Source organism: Pseudophryne corroboree, chromosome 11 (genome assembly GCF_028390025.1).
Source record: "Pseudophryne corroboree isolate aPseCor3 chromosome 11, aPseCor3.hap2, whole genome shotgun sequence".
Taxonomy (NCBI): domain Eukaryota; kingdom Metazoa; phylum Chordata; class Amphibia; order Anura; family Myobatrachidae; genus Pseudophryne; species Pseudophryne corroboree.
In genome coordinates this window covers 58,243,279-58,263,158 of record NC_086454.1, presented here as the reverse complement: position 1 = coordinate 58,263,158, position 19,880 = coordinate 58,243,279, and the positions used below count along the sequence as shown (strand labels likewise).

At 40.6% G+C, this 19,880-nt stretch overlaps 1 protein-coding gene across 2 annotated transcripts in view; it reads left to right on the top strand.

Annotated features, from left to right (window-relative positions):
- LUZP2 (leucine zipper protein 2) overlaps positions 1-19,880 on the top strand; it is a 1,124,237-nt gene that overhangs the window by 672,366 nt on the left and 431,991 nt on the right. The window lies entirely within an intron of this gene.

Below are 19,880 nucleotides of genomic sequence, written 5' to 3'. Positions count from 1 at the left end.
TCCATGCGGTAAACTGCCACCAGCAGAAGTACCAGTCACTGCGTCTGCCTGGCTAAGTGACTTTGAGAGACTCTGCCCAGGACGAGCTCCTGCTCTCGCCTGCACACAAAATTATTAATACATAAAAATTTGGTCACCTGACCTCTTGAGGCTTTGGGTTTGGAAAACACAAATTCCAGAAATAAGATTAAGAATTTTCAATCCAAGTATAAACTTCAAAGTTTATTGATACAGAAAAAAGAAAGTTACAAGACTATAATAGTTGTAAATAGTCACACACATAATTACAATTTCAAATAAAATAAAAAATAGGGAAATAAAACAAACCAATCCAGTCTCTTTGGATTCAATAGTTAGGGGATGAGGCCTTCCCATTGAGGACTTGGAACACCTGTATCCTTTGATAGCATCATGCAGAATGAACATATGTGTAGTGTTTTCTTTTACCACAAGAAGGTGGTTACAGTCTTACTAACTGGGTGTATTATGATATGCCAACAATCATAATGTTGACATTCATCTGTCATTATGGTCATAGTGGCTCCAGTGTAGCTTTTGGGTCCTAGTGGTCATGTGACTATCTTCCAGGTCAGAGCTGTGATTCTCTGAAACTCTGGTAAGTATTTATTTCATATCCCTAAAGCCAATCCTTACCCCTAATCCTAACCCTCCCTTTAGTGCCTAACCATAACTCCTCTCCCCTGCAGCCAAACTCCAACCCTCCCACCTGCAGTATAACCCTAATGTCAACATTCTGACAATATTTACATTTCACATGTCAACATGTCTGAGAATGTCATCACATTGCCGGTTGAAATTTAGCGATGTCAATATCCTAACTGTCAACATTGTAGTGTCGATATTACGAATGTTGACATTGTCATTGTGGGCCTTTTAAGTACATTTCTTACTAAGGTAATACTGAGAAATCAACCCTGCTTGCAACTTCTGTTCTTAGGGAGCTAGATGTATTGCACACATAACATAGGTCACATTCCTCATTTCTGAGATTTTTGTTTTCTTTGATTATATTTATGTTTTCTCTTTGACCAGGGTAATTTAAAAGCTGTAGACCTCAGTGAGGCTACTGTATTTTTCAATTTTTCCCCAGATAAGATCTAAAAAATAATAAAATATCTGTTGGATGATAGCATGATTAAGATAAATAAAAATAAAGTGAAGTATTGCTATTGACATCATAACAAGGGTAGGTATTCAATTACTTGCAATCCATTTTTGGCAGATAAAAATGGCCTGATATTGCAATTTTTGACCGATGGTCATGATCGATCAATCGTGCAGTAACACATGAGATCCGGGATAACTTTTCGATCATTTGTGTTATTGCAGCTCCGATGGACGCTTATCGCAGAATATGCTTTGGGTGCCTGAGGCACCCTAGACATTATCCCAGATAAGTGCTGGCATTGGGAAAAGGAGCATGCGGTATTGGGGCTAATTGAATACTTCCCGCAAACCTATTAGCAGCTGCTAAATTACTGCTGCAAATATTGTACCACCCAAAGAGTCAATTGAACTTTCTGTCTTTCCCTTTGGTGTCAGAAATCTATGGTTTATGTTTATTCTGCAAACATATACTGTAGTACATAGGGTCTGATGCAGAGTACAAGTTACTTGTTTGCAGAGTATAACATGTATTTTCACTCTGTGCATGTTCAAGGACCAAGTACTGTATGTGCGGGTGATACTGTAAATTCCTCCAATGAATTTTTAATATTAATTTGATATGGTATTCTGGTACAGTGTAAAGTTCTCTAAAAATAAAAAAAATACAATAAACAATCATTACTTGTCACACAATAAAATTAAAATACTGTATGTGTATCATCCATACATAAATAAGGATTAGGAACATGTTCTGACTAATTAAATACATTCCAAAAGTCTATTCCGGGATGTACTATTGTTTGACAAGGATTTTTTTTTAAAGTTATATACTGTATATATATATACCATAAAAAATTAATATTGAAAAATGATTAGAAGAATGTATTACTATACCAACTAATGCTCCACTTTTTTGCTCTATAGCTTTTTTAATAGGTAATCGGACCAATTGTTAATGCTGCTGTGTTAAAAAGTTATTAACGTGATTGGCCAGTTAAGCACACCTTCTTTCTTTTTTATATATGAGTGATGCATTTTAGTCGCATTTCCACTTGTGATTGAAGGGGTGTAAATGGGTTGTAATGGTTCTCATGTAGGCATATCCGACACATTTCTGGCATCAGAATTAGGGGTGGTGTAAGTGCTCATTGATAATGACTCTCAGCCAGTAAACAGTCATTATGTCAACATTCACAATGTTGACATTCAGAATGTCAACATGGTCTGAATGTTGACATCCTCAATATTGACATGGCCATAATGTTGACATTGTCATAATGTCACCTTTGTGACTGTTGACAGGTGGAATGTCAATAGTCTATTTTTTGTGTTAGTGTTAGGTTATGGTTTGGGCTAGGCTAAAATCACCTAAAAATAATATGTCAAAGTGCCAACCAATGACATACACAATATTGACATAACGTCCATGTCAATATTCTTGTGCCACACCCATTATGGCCAACTTGCATTCAAGTTTGCATCAAATTCTTAATGTTTATATTCATCTCACGGGATGTTGCTCATCTCAACATTCCACTGACTGATATGAATGTATAAAACATTCTATTAGTATTAATGCAGACTTTGTGCAGCTTATTATACATAGCTTCAAACACCAGATGACACCTAAGGGCAAGATAACTACAAGACAGATCCTATTATATTGCATTTAGGAGTCAGACACTTGTCTGATCTTGGTGACTAATTTTCTCAAAGGTCAATTCATCTAATTAATTTTTATCCAAGCCACTAAATGTTTTACATTTAATCAGAAGAATTTAAAAATATTAAATATTTATTTCTTAAACGCCAGAGTTTAGTAGAATTAATATTGCCTCTGATGTAATGAATTGAAATTTAGAAATTAGAATTGATTTAAATAAACACATATTAATAATTTGCTTTGACATTTTAGTTCACCTCATGAACAGATATAAGCACATTTTATTTTTTTTATTATTCAATACATTTCACTGAATCACAAAGGTAAAACATATTATTAACTTTAGACTTATTGTAACATGAATAGAGCACAATCATGTAATATATTATTTTACATAAATACTATTTATTTTATGAAAAAACTACATTTATTAAATTATATTTAAGTTTATAGTCTATTATGATTTGATATCAGTATGTGTGTTAATCAATATTATATATGAGAAATTTGCAAAGTAAACTAAACTAATGCAAAACACATTATTGGATGCAATTGAAAAAAACTGTAAAAAAAAACTAAATTAATGAATTAATTCATTAATTCTATATGGAAATAATTGGAAAAACACTTTAAAGTAATTTTTTATTTAATCTGTCCTAAATATCATAGCAATCAAAGTGATACCAACAATTAAATTAATGTGCCTTTAAATAGGATAGGTCTGCTTACTGCTAACAGTGCAAATTGCTGGTTTTGCCTGATAAAAAAAACAAGTCTGTGAAAAGTGCATTAGCTCAGTGAGATCAAAGTATCATTGTCCTTAGGCAATCTATCCCTTGGACACATGCTATTACCACTCTCAATGCTACAAATGATAATCATATTTGGAGTAGCGGTAGATGCCATCTGTAATCATAACTAATAACAGGAATAATCAGTAGGTTGGAAAAGAATTGTAAATTATCTTTATTATGAAATAGATAAGAATAGAAATCAACAGCTGATTATATTTATAGTGAAATAACAGCAATTACCTTGTAGCAGTGACTAAAATATTTAAAATATTGCTAAATCATGTAATTATTATGAACATTTTACTTCACTCCATGTGAGCATTTACAAAATTAATCAGCTTGGATTTCCTCCCTCAAATGCAAAAGAATATTGTAACAAAATGTTAGTACCAATTTCACATTTCCATACACTGATGAAAATGATTATTTTTGCATATTTTACAATCTCGTAGTTAAGGGTTTCATATATCAGCAAACAATTGGGAAAATTTTGTGTTTTGCAGATAATTGTTTTAGAAAAAAAATCAACAACTTCTGGGGTTCACCAATTGCTGATTCCAGCCAAAACATGATCAGAATTGATAAATTAGGTTGTTAAATATGTTGGTACTGTAGATTGCTAGTGTATAGTAATGATCAGCTGATTTGCCAACTGTTGCTAGTAAACTGATGAGCCTTTCATAACTGGCAGATGTGTTCTTTTCTGAAAATAAACTGCAAATCACTGGAAAATATTGACCATGTATGGGCGCATATTGGTGAATTGGATAATCGATAATTGGGGAAGAATGCAGAATCATTGAATAATTTTCTTATGATTGATGATCTATGGACCCCATTACAATAACATTAATAGCCAAACAATTATGTAAGAACACTAGTGAATACTAGACAATCAGACTAAATAATATGGTCATTACACATTGAGGGATGTATTTACATATTCTAGTTATATGTTAAAATCACATGGTTACCATCTTATTTTGTCAATTACGTGTAAAATTTCTCAATATAGCAATGATTTCTTTAACTAATTTATATTGTTATATTTAGAAAGTTATGGCCAATCTGAGATATAATGTATAACATTTAAATTTGTGAAAAATTGACATAATGTTTTATGTACATTACCAATGACCAATACTGCATTGTAATTGCTTTTATATTTAAGTATTTTTATGTATAAGTATTTCCCATTACCAGTTGCATTGTAGGTAGGAAGCAAACATTTTCTCCACCATTAGCATATTTGTAGAATGTTTAGAGGACACAATCCAGATAACATATACAGCAGTATATTTAATTTTCAAAGGCTAGAATCTAAAATATACATTAAGAAAAGTTATATTTTATATATTTTAATATTCTATATGTTTTTCCATAAGCATATAGTCATATCTTAAAGTGAAATTAATAGAGTTCTTTTTGTTTCATTAGTTATATATTTATTTGGATTATTTATGATATCCTGGTGGTGAAGATGCTGGCAGTCAAAATACTGACTGCAGCATCTCAACACTGGGAATCCCGACACCTGCAGAATAAGGCTAACCCTAATCCCTAACCCACCTAACCCTCCCTTCCCGCAGCATCAACCTAACCTTCCCCCTCCCTCAGCCTAACCCTTCCCGATGGTGCCTCACCCTAAACAAAATTCCAGCAGCCTAAACCTAACCCTCCATACCCCACAGCCTAACCCTATTCCTCCCTGGGGGTGCCTAATCCTAACCCACCCTCCCAATAGCCTAACCCTAACCCTCCCACCCCTGCAGCCTAACCCTAAAGCTCACCAAGATGGAGTATACGTGAAGTTCTTACCACCCATATGCGCAAATACATGAGCCCATCTACCTCAAACTTCAATAGTAAATACTCCATGTTAATTGTGAGGGTTTATCAAAATGATTTTTACTATCAGTGTTCTTAGTGCTTAGAGTGTGCTTCAGCATTGTTCTTTCTCCAGCACAGTACTAGAAGTATTCACATGGCAGCAATTCTTAATGTGTTTAAAAATAGGGTGTGTAGTCCAATCCCCCCCCCATTTTACCGCTTTTATGTAAGCATACAAAGGTCATTTGTATCCTCATAACATCAAACGTCTCCTATTGGGCAGTAGGACCATACATTTAAGTAATGACAATAACGGCTCATCTTAATCATGTACATCCTATAACAACATGCTTCCATGAGGAGCTGTGCAATGTACTGGCTGATATAATTGAGCACTAGTAAGGTAAAGGTAGTACAGTTGAATATACCGTTGATGTAGGTAGTCAATACACTATGTTAGTGAAATCAACTGCACTGACATTGGAACAATAGTATCACAAGTAAAGATGCACCCCTGAGAGTTAATGTATAGTATATGGTCACTGGGCAGAGTAGAAAATATCTCTCATCTTTGTTGGGGCACTCTTATGAAATACTTAATAAGAGTGCATCCACATAGAGAGGACAGTTCTGTTCTGCTCTGCCCCAATGACCTTTGTACTAGTCTATAATAAAGAGATTGGTAACCATTGTTGTGGTGCATGGCAGAGAACAATTATTTGTCTAATAACACAACATGACACCAACTACTATATGGTCTTAAATCATTCATTACCAAATCCTTCTTTGACATATTGCCTCTGTAGCAGATGTGTATATGGATATATCTGTAGTATAGACCCTTGAACGTGCTGTGGCCCAACAGTGGATGTGATGTTTGTCTGGTTGTCAAATTTGCTGAAAATAATTAAGAAAGCAAAATGCAGGATTTCATTAGATTTCTAAATATAATGAATTGCCATTGTATGAATTGTAAGTGAAATGAAAATGCTTCTATTGTAAGCCTTATGATTTTCTGTATTCTCCCGTAATAAGCAGGTACTAAAGGTCTATACTTTTTTGTAATGAGAGAGGAACACACTGTAGCGATTGGAGATTAATATCCATTCAGTAGTATTCATAATTATACAGAAGTTAATTAACAATATTATTGCCATGAGCAATATATGCAATGCTGTGTTCATTGTTACTAAAATGTTCAGTGCATAATTTACCAGCCAGATTCCTTTTGGCAATTACCAATAGAGACCAATAATTTATCATCAGCTATTTTGTTCCTAATGAAATTTTATGTATTGTAGTTAAATTTACTTATTTTATTTTTAGTGTTAATCACAGTTTCCTGCTCTGTTTTTAGTAATGCAATGAAAGGACAAAAAAAATTAATTCTGCGGAACATCAAATAGATAATTAATAATGACTGATTAGGTAGGAAACTTCAAGATGCTTGCAATATTTCTAAAAATTAAGTTTAATCACATAACAAATTAGAGTGACCTCAGCTGAAACGTCTTTTCCAGCTAGTGCTCCATTAAGGACATACTGTATTTCATTTTGCACCTTGTTACTGTCTGTAAAGAGGCATTTAACTTACCATTATTTCTTACTAAATACTAAACGATAATTGCAAAATAAAGTTAATTAGAAAAACAATGTGTAGTAGCCATAAATAAAACTGGGGAAGAGAGCCAAAATAAGGAATTCTGGAACCAATACAAATGAATGTGACATCATTTTCTGACTGTGGACTTTGTAAATTTAATGCTGTACTGTAAGTAGAGGTGTTCCTGTATCCAACTATACAGTTTTTAAACTCTGACTCTCCTAAAATGATGGCTTTCATTCAGTTTATGTGGGCTGTTCCTGTTATCTTGATCCGGGTGGTATTCTTGTGACCGGCGGTCAGCTGACCGACAGTCACATGACCTACCCCACCATCCCGACGGCTCACTATCCCGATGGTCAGCATGCTGACCAACAGGGACTATTTCCACTCGTGGGTGTCCACGACACCCATAGAGTGGGAATAGAACCAGTGGCGACCGCAGGTCGCCACCGAGCCCGCAGCGTGGCGAGCACAGCGAGCCCGCAAGGGGCTTGCTGCACTCGCCCCTCCCGCTGGGATCCCGGCGTCGGTATGTTGCCGGGATCCTGGCGTCGGTAAGCTGACCGGCGGTCTCCTGAACGCTGGTCAGCCGTACTACACCCCTTGATCCTGCCTTCCTGTTTTGTGTATCCTGTGTTTACTATCTTGAGTTCCAAATACCCTTCAATTTTAAGTTCTAGCATATCTATTCTAGACATGTGTGGGTACGGATTTACTCAGTTCTTATCACCAAATTAGCAGAAATTCAGAAAGCATGTGACAGACAGCTATCCAATAACATGACATATTGAGATATAAGTAAATCCATGTAAATCTCAACCCACACATCTCTAATTTATTTCCAGTGTGCAAATCTGAAACACTGGCACCCTATTCCTAAAGTGCAATCCTCAGTTTCTGGTACCCTGTTCCCAATGTGTAATCTTAAAATAAAGGCACACTGTTTCCTGCATATAGACAAGAATTCCTGGAACCCAATTCTTAGCATGCAATCCTGAAAACCTGGCATGCTGTTTTCACTGGGCTGTTCAAACTCCCTGGTATCATGTTTCCAGTTTGTAATGTTGAGTTAATAATACAATTTGCATCATGCAATCCCAAATTCTTGAATAAATGCTATCAGTGTGCAATTACAATTTCTTGACTCTCAGCTATCCATGTGCTCCTGACACTTTGATACCCAGCAGGTGGAATCCTGAGTTCATAAGTCTCCAGAATTCAATATACATGTGCTACTCTGAGCTCCTTACAATCTGTTTATATATATATATATATATATATATATATATATATTATAGACGTGCACCGGAAATTTTCAGGTTTTGTGTTTTGTTTTTGGATTAGGTTCCGCGGCCGTGTTTTGGATTCGGACGCATTTTGGCAAAACCTCCCTGAAATTTTTTTGGCGGATTCTGGTGTGTTTTGGATTTGGGTGGTTTTTTTTTTCAAAAACCCCTCAAAAAGAGCTTAAATCATAGAATTTGGGAGTAATTTTGATCCTATAGTATTATTAACCTCAAAAACCACAATTTCCTCTCATTTCCAGTCTATTCTGAGCACCTCACACCTCACAATATTATTTTTAGTCCTAAAATTTACACTGAGGTCGCTGGTTGACTAAGCTAAGCGACCCAAGTGGGCGGCACAAACACCTGGCCCATCTAGGAGTGGCACTGCAGTGTCAGACAGGATGGCACGTAAAAAAATTGGCCCCAAACATCACATGATGCAAAGATAAATAAAAAAAAAGAGATGCAAGATGGAATTGTCCTTGGGCCCTCCCACCCACCCTTATGTTGTATAAACAGGACATGCACACTTTAACAAACCCATCATTTCAGTGAAAGGGTCTGCCACACGACTGTGGCTGAAATGACTGGTCAGTTTGGGCTCCCACCAAAAAAAGAAGCAATCAATCTCTCCTTGCTCAATCTGGCTCTACAGAGGCAAGATGTCCACCTCATCATCATCCTCCGATTCCTCACCCCTTTCACTATGTACATCCCCCTCCTCACAGAGTATTAATTCGTCCCCACGGGAATCCACCATCTCAGGTCCCTGTGTGCTTTCTGGAGGCAATTGATGGTGAATGTCTCCATGGAGGAATTGATTATAATTAATTTTGATGAACATCATCTTCTCCACATTTTGTGGAAGTAACCTTGTATGCCGATCGCTGACAAGGTGACCGGCTGCACTAAACACTCTTTCGGAGTACACACTGGAGGGGGGGCAACTTAGGTTAAATAAAGCCAGTTTGTGCAAGGGCCTCCAAATTTCCTTTTTTTCCTGCCAGTATACGTACGGACTGTCTGACATGCCTACTTGGATGCGGTCACTCATATAATCCTCCACCATTCTTTTAATGGTGAGAGAATCATATGCAGTGACAGTAGATGACATGTCAGTAATCGTTGGCAGGTCCTTTAGTCCGGACCAGATGTCAGCAGTTGCTCCAGACTGCCCTGCATCACCGCCAGTGGGTGGGCTCGGAATTCTTAGCCTTTTCCTCGCAGCCCCAGTTGCGGGAGAATGTGAAGGAGGAGCTGTTGAAGGGTCACGTTCCACTTGAGTTGACAAGTGTCTCACCAGCAGGTCTTTGAATATCTGCAGACTTGTGTCTGCCGGAAAGAAAGATACAACGTAGGCTAGGATCGAGCATGGTGGCCAAAATGTAGTACTCTGATTTCAACAGATTGACCACCCGTAAATCCTGGTTAAGCGAATTAAGGGCTCCATCCACAAGTCCCACATGCCTAGCGGAATCGCTCCATTTTAGCTCCTCCTTCAATCTCTCCAGCCGCTTCTGCAAATGCCTGATGAGGGGAATGACCTGACTCAGGCTGGCAGTGTCTGAACTGACTTCACATGTGGCAAGTTCAAAGGGTTGCAGAACCTTGCACAACATTGAAATCATTCTCCACTGCGCTTGAGTCAGGTGCATTCCCCCTCATTTGCCTATATCGTTGGCAGATGTATAGGCTTGAATGGCCTTATGCTGCTCCTCCATCTTCTGAAGCATATAGAGGGTTGAATTCCACCTCGTTACCACCTCTTGCTTCAGATGATGGTGGGGCAGGCTCAGGAGTGTTTGCTGGTGCTCCAGTCTTCAGCACGCGGTGGCTGAATGCCGAAAGTGGCTGGCAATTCTTCGGGCCACTGACAGCATCTCTTGCATGCCCCTGTCATTTTTTTTAAAATTCTGCACCACCAAATTCAATGTATGTGCAAAACATGGGACGTGCTGGAATTTGCCCACATGTAATGCACGCACAATATTGGTGGCATTGTCCGATGCCACAAATCCCCAGGAGAGTCCAATTGGGGTAAGCCAATCTGCGATGATGTTGATCAGTTTCTGTAAGAGGTTGTGAGCTATGTGCCTCTTATGGAAAGCGGTGATACAAAGCGTAGCCTGCCTAGGAACGATTTGGCATTTGCGAGATGCTGCTACTTGTGCCGCTGCTGCTGTTCTTGCTGCGGGAGGCAATACATCTACCCAGTGGTCTGTCACAGTCATATAGTCCTGAGTCTGCCCTGCTCCACTTGTCCACATGTCCGTGGTTAAGTGGACATTGGGTACAACTGCATTTTTTAGGACACTGGTGACTCTTTTTCTGACGTCTGTGTACATTCTCAGTATCGCCTGGCTAGAGAAGTGGAACCTAGATGGTATTTGGTACCAGGGACACACTACCTCAAGAAATTCTCTAAGTCCCTGTGATACCGGACGCACGTCTAACACTAACACAGCTGCCAAGGCCTGAGTTATCCGCTTTGCAGCAGGATGACTGCTGTGATATTTCATCTTCCTTGCAAAGGACTGTTGGACAGTCAATTGCTTACTGGAAGTAGTACAAGTGGTCTTCCGACTTCCCCTCTGGGATGATGATCGACTCCCAGCAGCAACAACAGCAGAGCCAGGAGAAGTAGGCTTTACACCCAAGAATCCATCGGAGGAATCCCAGTCAGGAGAGGACTCTTCAGACTTGCCAGTGACATGGCCTGCAGGACTATTGGCATTCCTGTCTAAGGAGGAATTGACAATGAGGAGGTTGGTGGTGTGGTTTGCACTGGGAGCTTGGGTACTAGAGGAAGAAGGGATTTAGTTGTCAGTGGACTGTGGACTGACTTCTGATGAATGCGCTCCAGGTGACGTATAAGGGAGGATGTTCCTAGGTGGTTAACGTCCTTACCCCTACTTATTACAGCTTGACAAAGGCAACACACGGCTTGACACCTGTTGTACGCATTTCTGTTGAAATAATTCCAAACCGAAGAGGTGATCTTTTTTGTAATTTGACCAGGCATGTCAATGGCCATATTCATCCCACGGACAACAGGTGTCTCCCCTGGTGCCTGACTTAAACAAACCACCTCACCATCAGAATCCTCCTTGTCAATTTCCTCCTCAGCGCCAGCAACACCCATATCCTCATCCTGGTGTACTTCAACAGTGACATCTTCAATTTGACTATCAGGAACTGGACTGTGGGTGCTCCTTCCAGCACTTGCAGGGGGCGTGCAAATGGTGGAAGGAGCCACCTCTTCCCGTCCAGTGTTGGGAAGGTCAGGCATCGCAACCGACACAATTGGACTCTCCTTGGGGATTTGTGATTTCGAAGAACGCACAGTTCTTTGCTGCGCTTTTGCCAGCTTAACTCTTTTCATTTTTTCTAGCGGGAGGATGAGTGCTTCCATCCTCATGTGAAGCTGACCCACTAGTCATGAGGAACATAGGAGAATGCCTTAGCCGATCCTTGCCACTCCGTGTCGTAAATGGCATATTGGGAAGTTTACGCTTCTCCTAAGACGCTTTTAATTTAGATTTTTGGGTCATTTTACTGAACTTTTGTTTTTTGGATTTTACGTGCTCTCTACTATGAGATTGGGCATCGGCCTTGGCAAACGACGTTGATGGCATTTCATCGTCTTTGCCATGACTAGTGGCAGCAGCTTCAGCACTAGGTGGAAGTGGATCTTGATCTTTCCCTATTTTACCCTCCACATTTTTGTTATCCATTTTTTAATGTGTGGAATTATATGCCAGTAATATTATATCAATAGCAATGGCATACTGTACTGTACAACTATATACTGTTGGTCACCAAAATGCTGCACTGTACTACTATATATACTGCTCACAAAAATGCAGCACAGATATGGAATGGATACTTGCAGTGACACAGAGCTACAAGATACAGCAATGGCCTACTGTACTGTACAACTATATACTGTTGGTCACCAAAATGCTGCACTGTAATACTATATATACTGCTCAAAAAAATGCAGCACAGATATGGAATGCATACTTGCAGTGACACGGAGCTGCAAGATACAGCAATGGCCTACTGTACTGTACAACTATATACTGTTGGTCACCAAAATGCAGCACACTGAGCACAGATATTTGCAGCACACTGAGCACAGATATGGAGATTTTCAGGCAGAGAATGTAGCCACGTCCTCTCCGTTCAATCTCCAGTGCAGGAGTGAAAATGGCGGTGACGCGCAGCTCAAATACAAATCTAGCGAGAATCCGACAGCGAGATAATGACGTTCGCCCTCGTTCGGGTTAACCGAGCAAGGAGGGAAGATCTGAGGCCTCCTCGGACCTGTGTAAAATAGGTGAAGTTCGGGGGGGGTGTTCTGATCTCAACGAACCGAACCCTCTCATCTCTAATATACACTGCTCAAAAAAATAAAGGGAACACTTAAACAACACAATGTAACTCCAAGTCAATCACACTTCTGTGAAATCAAACTGTCCACTTAGGAAGCAACACTGATTGACAATCAATTTCATATGTTGTTGTGCAAATGGAATAGACAACAGGTGGGAATTATAAGCAATTAGCAAGACACCCCCAATAAAGAAGATGTTCTGCAGGTGGTGACCACAGACCACTTCTCAGCTCCTATGCTTTCTGGCTGAAGTTTTGGTCACTTTTAAACTCTGGCGGTGCTTTCACTCTAGTGGCAGCATGAGACGGAGTCTACAACCCACACAAGTTTCTCAGGTAGTGCAGCTCATCCAGGATGGCACATCAATGCGAGCTGCGGCAAGAAGGTTTGCTGTGTCTGTCAGCGTAGTGTCCAGAGCATGGAGGCGCTACCAGGAGACAGGCCAGTACATCAGGAGACGTGGAGGAGGCCGTAGGAGGACAACAACCCAGCAGCAGGGCCGCTACCTCCGCCTTTGTGCAAGGAGGAACAGGAGGAGCACTGCCAGAGCCCTGCAAAATGACCTCCAGCAAGCGACAAATGTGCATGTATCTACTCAAACGATCAGAAACAGACTCCATGAGGGTCGTATGAGGGCCCGACGTCCACAGGTGGGGGTTGTGCTTACAGCCCAACACCATGCAGGACATTTGGCATTTGCCAGAGAACACTAAGATTGGCAAATTCGCCACTGGCAGGGCGCCAGTGGCGAATTTGCTCTTCACAGATGAAAGCAGGTTCTCACTGAGCACATGTGACAGACGTGATAGAGTCTGGAGACGCCAAGGAGAATGTTCTGCTGCCTGCAACTTCCTCCAGCATGACCGGTTTGGCAGTGGGTCAGTATGGTGTGGGGTGGCATTTCTTTGGGGGGCCGCACAGCCCTCCATGTGCTTGCCAGAGGTAGCCTGACTGCCATTAGGTACCAAGATGAAATCCTCAGAACCCTTGTGAGACCATATGCTGGTGCAGTTGGCCCTGGGTTCCTCCTAATGCAAGACAATGCTAGACCTCATGTGGCTGGAGTGTGTCAGCAGTTCCTGCAAGACGAAGGCATTGAAGCTATGGACTGGCCCGCCCGTTCCCCAGACCTGAATCCAATTGAGCACATCTGGGACATCATGTCTCGCTCCATCCACCAACGCCACGTTGCACCACAGACTGTCCAGGAGTTGGCGGATGCTTTAGTCCAGGTCTGGGGGGAGATCTCTCTGGAGGCCATCTGCCACCTCATCAGGAGCATGCCCAGGCATTGTAGGGAGGTCATACAGGCACGTGGAGGCCACACACACTACTGGATAGTTGAGTCCAAGCCCCATCTTTTGTAGTAGATTCGGAAGGAAAAATAAATAAGTGGAGATGGCATTAGTTGCTGGATGGCATTAGCTGCTATGATGCAGATATATATATATATATATATATATATATATAAAAGCACAATAGATCGGCACTCCATAGTAACCAGTGCAATGACCCGGTACTCTCACATTCTCAAAGAGAAAACATACAGACCAGCTCGGTGCAGCATTCACAGGCTTGAAATAGAACACTCAATAGACGTGCAGCGGTTCCAACGTTTCATTGTTGTTACATTTTTGTGAAGGACAAATTACAATAAAACATTTAGAGGTATAAATACCTGACTGACGCCAGTAGCACATGTTGGTCAGGTATTTATACCTCTAAATGTTTTATTGTAATTTATCCTTGACAAAAATGTAACAACATTGAAACGTTGGAACCGCAGCACTTCTATTGAGTGTTCTATTTCAAGCCTGTGAGTGCCGCACCGAACACATCTGTATAAATATATATATATATATATCTTGAGTTGTACAAAGAACAATGTTTATAAATACTGAAATTTTAAATGTTAGATATAAAAAATGGAAAGACTATATATATATATACATACATACATACATACATACATACACAGGGTGAACCAGAAGCAGGTGGACAGTAGACAGAATAGGGTTTGTGTTATGGATGTTATCATTCACTGTCCACCTACTTTTGGTTCACTATATATATATATATATATATATATATATACTGGCTGAATACCCATGCTACGCTACGGGATGAGGATGGTAATTAGAGTTATAGGTGTTCGTTAATTTACGTTGGTTGGAGATCTAGTATATAGGCATATCTTGCTTCCCTGACCCACTTTGTGTAGTGGCCGGACCCCTTTTTGGGCCCCCAAGGGACCCTGCTCTTCCCACTATACAACTCTCTGTCTGTGGCTTCCTGCTGCCTCCATTCTCCTCCTCACATCATGTCAGTGCACCTGTGAAATTATCAATTTATTTACAGTTTCTTATATAGTGCAGCACATTATGCATCTCCTGATATACTCTGTGCTGCTGGGGGACCGTGGCTACATCCACTATATAACTCTCAGTTTGTGGGTTTGTGATACCTCCATTCCCCTCCTTACATTGTGTCACTGTCCCTGTCGCATGCAGCCCTGTCCTGCCTGACATATCATGCATCTCCTAATATACTCTGTGCTGCTGGGAACACTGCACTTCCACTATATGACTCTCTGCGTATGGCTTCCTGCTACCTCCATTCCCCTCCTCACATCATGATCAGATATGTTTCATCTGAATTGGGGAAATATAGACCCTATGAGTGGATTTCAGGTGAACCTCCTGTAGGAAGGAATATTTCAGATGCTTCAGCAACTTATTGAAATGTTTAGTAAGGTTAGACACTGTTGATACGGAAGGAATATCTGCTTACCAGGCTTTTTGAAGAGAAGTCCAGGCCAATGTAGTGTTGTCAGGCGACAAAAGACAGTAAAAGGACTTCGTATGAAACAAGGTGGTTTTTAGTGAAGAGAGGAAGGTGGTGAGGGGATCTTTGGATAAAGAGAACCTCGTGGAGGGGTCTAATGATTGTGCATAGTGTCGGGATTGTAAATACTTGAAGAAAGAATAAGTAGAGAGCTGGTATAGTTGTGTCAGGTCGGAGTAAGAAAGTAGGGAACCCACTGGATCAAAGACTTGTGAGGTTAGCATAAGCCCTTTAGATTTCCAATTGAGGAATTCCAAGTTCAGTAAAGAAGGGGGAAAAGAGGGGTTACCCCAAAGAGTAACAAAAGGAGATGATAAGGGGTTTCTGCATAATTTCTTATTAATAGTTCACCAGGCAGAGTAAAGGTTGTGGAATAACAAGTTTGTCTAATATGAAAAGGAATGTTACCTTTCGTAGAATGAAGAAGAGCACTTGGTGCATAAGGGGAAAAAACGGTGCAATCTAGAGCAAAGTCAGTGTAAGCGGAGGTGTTCAGCAGCCAGTCAGTAATGTATCTAAACTGTATTGAAAGAAGATACCTGTGAAGGTTGGGTGCATTCATATCTCCTCTAGAGCATGGGGATTGAAGTTTATTGAGAGCTATTTTTGGTTGTTTGAGCTGCCACAAAAATTGGGACATGAGGCGATCAAATTTTGAAAAATCTGACTTAGAAAGACCTATAGGCAACATCTGAAGAGCGTAGAAGATTTTAGGAAAGATTATACTTTTCACCACAGCTAGATGTCCTAGAAGGAGGGAGGGACATCCATGAATCAAATAAGGTTGCAATCTTTGTGAGAATTGGGGGAAAAATTCAGCTTATACAAAGCGGATAAATCAGAAGGGATATGGATGCCTAGGTATTTTAAATTATTAACAACGGAAAAATGGGAGAATGACGGGACCGAAGAGGGTGATGTAGAAATGGGGTTAGTTATAGTAAGTAATTCAGACTTAGCAATGTTTATCCTGAAGCCAGCCACCTCCCCAAATGATTGTATTAGAGCTAGCACCTGAGGGATTGTTGTAAGCGTTGGATTTGAAAGAAAAAGCAGCATATCATCTGCAAATAGGGTTGTCTTTAGGACCACATCACCAATCCGAATCCCTTCTATGAGTGGGAGTTATGAATCATGAAAGCTAAAGACTCGATAGCAAGGGCAAATAAAAGGGGTGAAAGTGGGCATCCCTGAAGTGTTCCCTTATATATAGTAAAAAGAGTTGATAAGAGTCTATTATAGGAGAGTTGTAATTTAGGGGAGGCGTAAAGTGTTTTTAGAAAGGCAATAAACGAGGTAGGGTAACCACATTTTTCCTAATTGTGGAAGAGATGGGGTCAGGTAATGAGATCAAAGGCCTTCTCGGCGTCTAAAGATAATACTAAATTATGAGAAGTCACGGGGTCAGAGGAATTGGACAGGTACGAAATAACCGAACTTACTCGTCTAACATTTAAAACTGAATGACAACTGCATATAAATCCTGTATGGTCCAGGTGAATCACATGAGGTAAAGAAAATTTTAGGCGATCTGCAATAATTTTCGTCAAAATGTTATAGTCTAGATCTAGAAGAGAAATAGGATGGTAAGAAGCTGGGTCAGAAAGATCACGGCCCTGTTTCAGGAGGACTTTGATTATGGTGGAGTTGAAATGTAGGGTGAGAGTATTGGTATCTAAAATATGATTATATAAAGCCATTAAGTGGGTATCTATTCTAGAAAGTAAGCATTTAGAAAATTCCCCTGAGAGACCGTCAGGACCCGGAGCCTTAGAGGGTTTCAGCTGAGATATGGCTGCACGAACTTCCTCACAGGTAATCGGGGTCATGAGGGAGGGGAATTTATCAGTGGGGAATTGAGGAAGCGCTGGATACACCCAGGGTGGAGAGATATTATGGGTATCAGCATTGTGGGATACAGTAGAGGGGGGATTGGAATACAAATTCTCATAAAAGGATCTCATAGTATCTGAAATCTGATGAGGATCAGTGGTCAGGGAGCCATCTGCATATTTCAATGGATGTACCAACATAGGGGAGCGAGTTCCTTTCAGGAGAATTGTCAACATTTTACCTGTTTTGTTGCCGAATTTATGAAACCAAAAGTCGATGTTGAACTTACATTTATCCCTCATAGCTCCTAAGAACTCATCAAAGTGCAATTTTTGTGTGAGGTAAGAGTGTTTGTTAGTTGGGGTAGGGGAGGATTTGAATAGTTGATATGCGTCAGTGAGGGCCTGTTGTACAGATAAATAAGGGAGGGCATAATGTTTTTTCAATGCAGCATTGTAAGAGATGATCTCACCATGTATTACAGCTTTAGACGCCTGCCAAAAAAGAGAGGGATTAGAGATATCATGGGCATCATTAGAAAAAATATATTGGTCCCAGACAGCATGTAACATATCACAGAATTTTGAAGAGTGAACCAGGTGAGAGGGAAAATGCCATTGTGGTGGGGGTTTACGGTCGGGCCTAACTAAAAATGAAAACCAAATTATAGCGTGATCCGAGATAGCTATCGATTCGATATCAGCATCCACAACTTTAGGAAACAAGTGGAGAGATAGGAGGATGTAGTCAATGCGTGACAGTGAATTATGGGCAGAGGAAAGACAGGTGTAATTCTTGTCTGTAGGATGTAAGGCACTCCAAATGTTGGTGATCTGTAAGGCAGCGGAAAGCTGTGAAATGCCTAGTTTAGGCATGTGGACAGAGCTGTTGGGGGTGTTAGACCGGTCCAGATAAGGTGAGGTGATGAGATTGAAATCACCACATACTATTACATTTTCATGAAGGTGTGGGGACGGCTTAGAAATTATCATACGGAAAAAAGATTTATTGTACACATTAGGGGCATATATGTTACAGAATATAAATGGGACATCATGAAGTGTAAGTTCTAGTAAAAGAAATCTGCCAGAAGGGACAGCATCAGTCCGAATAATCAAAACAGGGAGGTAAAGGGGGCAGCAGCCAATAATGTCCACTGAAGCATCTAAAGTTTAAGGGATTCTGGAAGAGTCAAATGTGATTCTTGGAGAAAGGCAATGTCAATATCTTGTTTGTTTAAGTATTGAAGAATTTTGCGCCTTTTGGCTGGGGAATTAAATCCTCCAACATTAAGGGACCCTATTTTAAGTTCCGTCATCTAGGATACCAGAGAAAGTGAAAGGCTGCAGGAGGCAGTAGTGAATACATCATTAATGTAGCCTAGGCAGTAGTAAGGAGAAGGGGGATAGGATAAAGAGGGACATAGGGAAAAAAAAGGAACATCACAAGTCAAAATATGCAACGTGACTGTACAGGACAGCCAGAAATCCGGTGAACAAATAGCAAACTGCAGCATATATCAATAAGCTGTAACAATGACGTTGCTCTCAGGTAAGCGCAACCGCCATGCAGGAAAATCTGTCAGAAAAAAAGAGCTAACCAAAAACAAGTGTCATAGAAAACATAATGGATAGGAAACATTATACCCGGTCACATATATACCACGTTCCTTAGTATCTCGGTGGACAGTGGCATCAACAAGGGCAGAGATTCAGGAGCAGAAATATATTACAATATATGCAACAAAAGTCTCTGTCCCGGATCATATAGGAGGCAAAAGAAGAGCAAGCATTAACGTCCCTACACAGGAGCGGGGGGGGGGGGGGGTAGTGGCTGTGGTCGAAGGAATATCCGCTATGTCACCGGCATCTGGATCCAATTCTTGGAGATAGGACATAGCATCATCAGGAGACGTGTAATCTATATGGGCACCATTCCCATAAATACGAAACTTCGCAGGGTACATAAGGGTGAATTTACGTTTGTCCTTAACAAACTTAACACAAGTCAGATTAAAAGCTTTCCTGGCTTTAATGAGTTCCACAGAAAAATCATGGAAAATAATCAAATGGGCGGTCTCCCACATCACAAAGCGTTGTTTGCGAGAAGCCATCCAGAATGCCAGCTTATGCGCCGCCTGACAGTTCAGACGCGCACAGCCAATCAGGAGAGTGCTACGACGTGGCGCTCCCTGATTGGCTCAAGGGACCCTCTGTAACAGGCGTCACGGGGGGTCTCAGCAGTCGGGGAAAGGGGTCCCATGTGTAAACATGGGACCCCTTTCAGTGCGTGGATCGGGTTTGCATTTTATTATTTTGCCAAGTACGTGGATTACAAGCAGAAGAGGACAGATCTAAACAGGATTTTGGTGAGTACAATTTTATTTACATGTACACCGTGGATTCTACTGGTGAAGGGGACCGAGTCGGCGTGTCAACATAGGTAAGTATGTGTGTGTCGGTGTGCATGTATGTAATAAAGTTTTACTATCACGGTG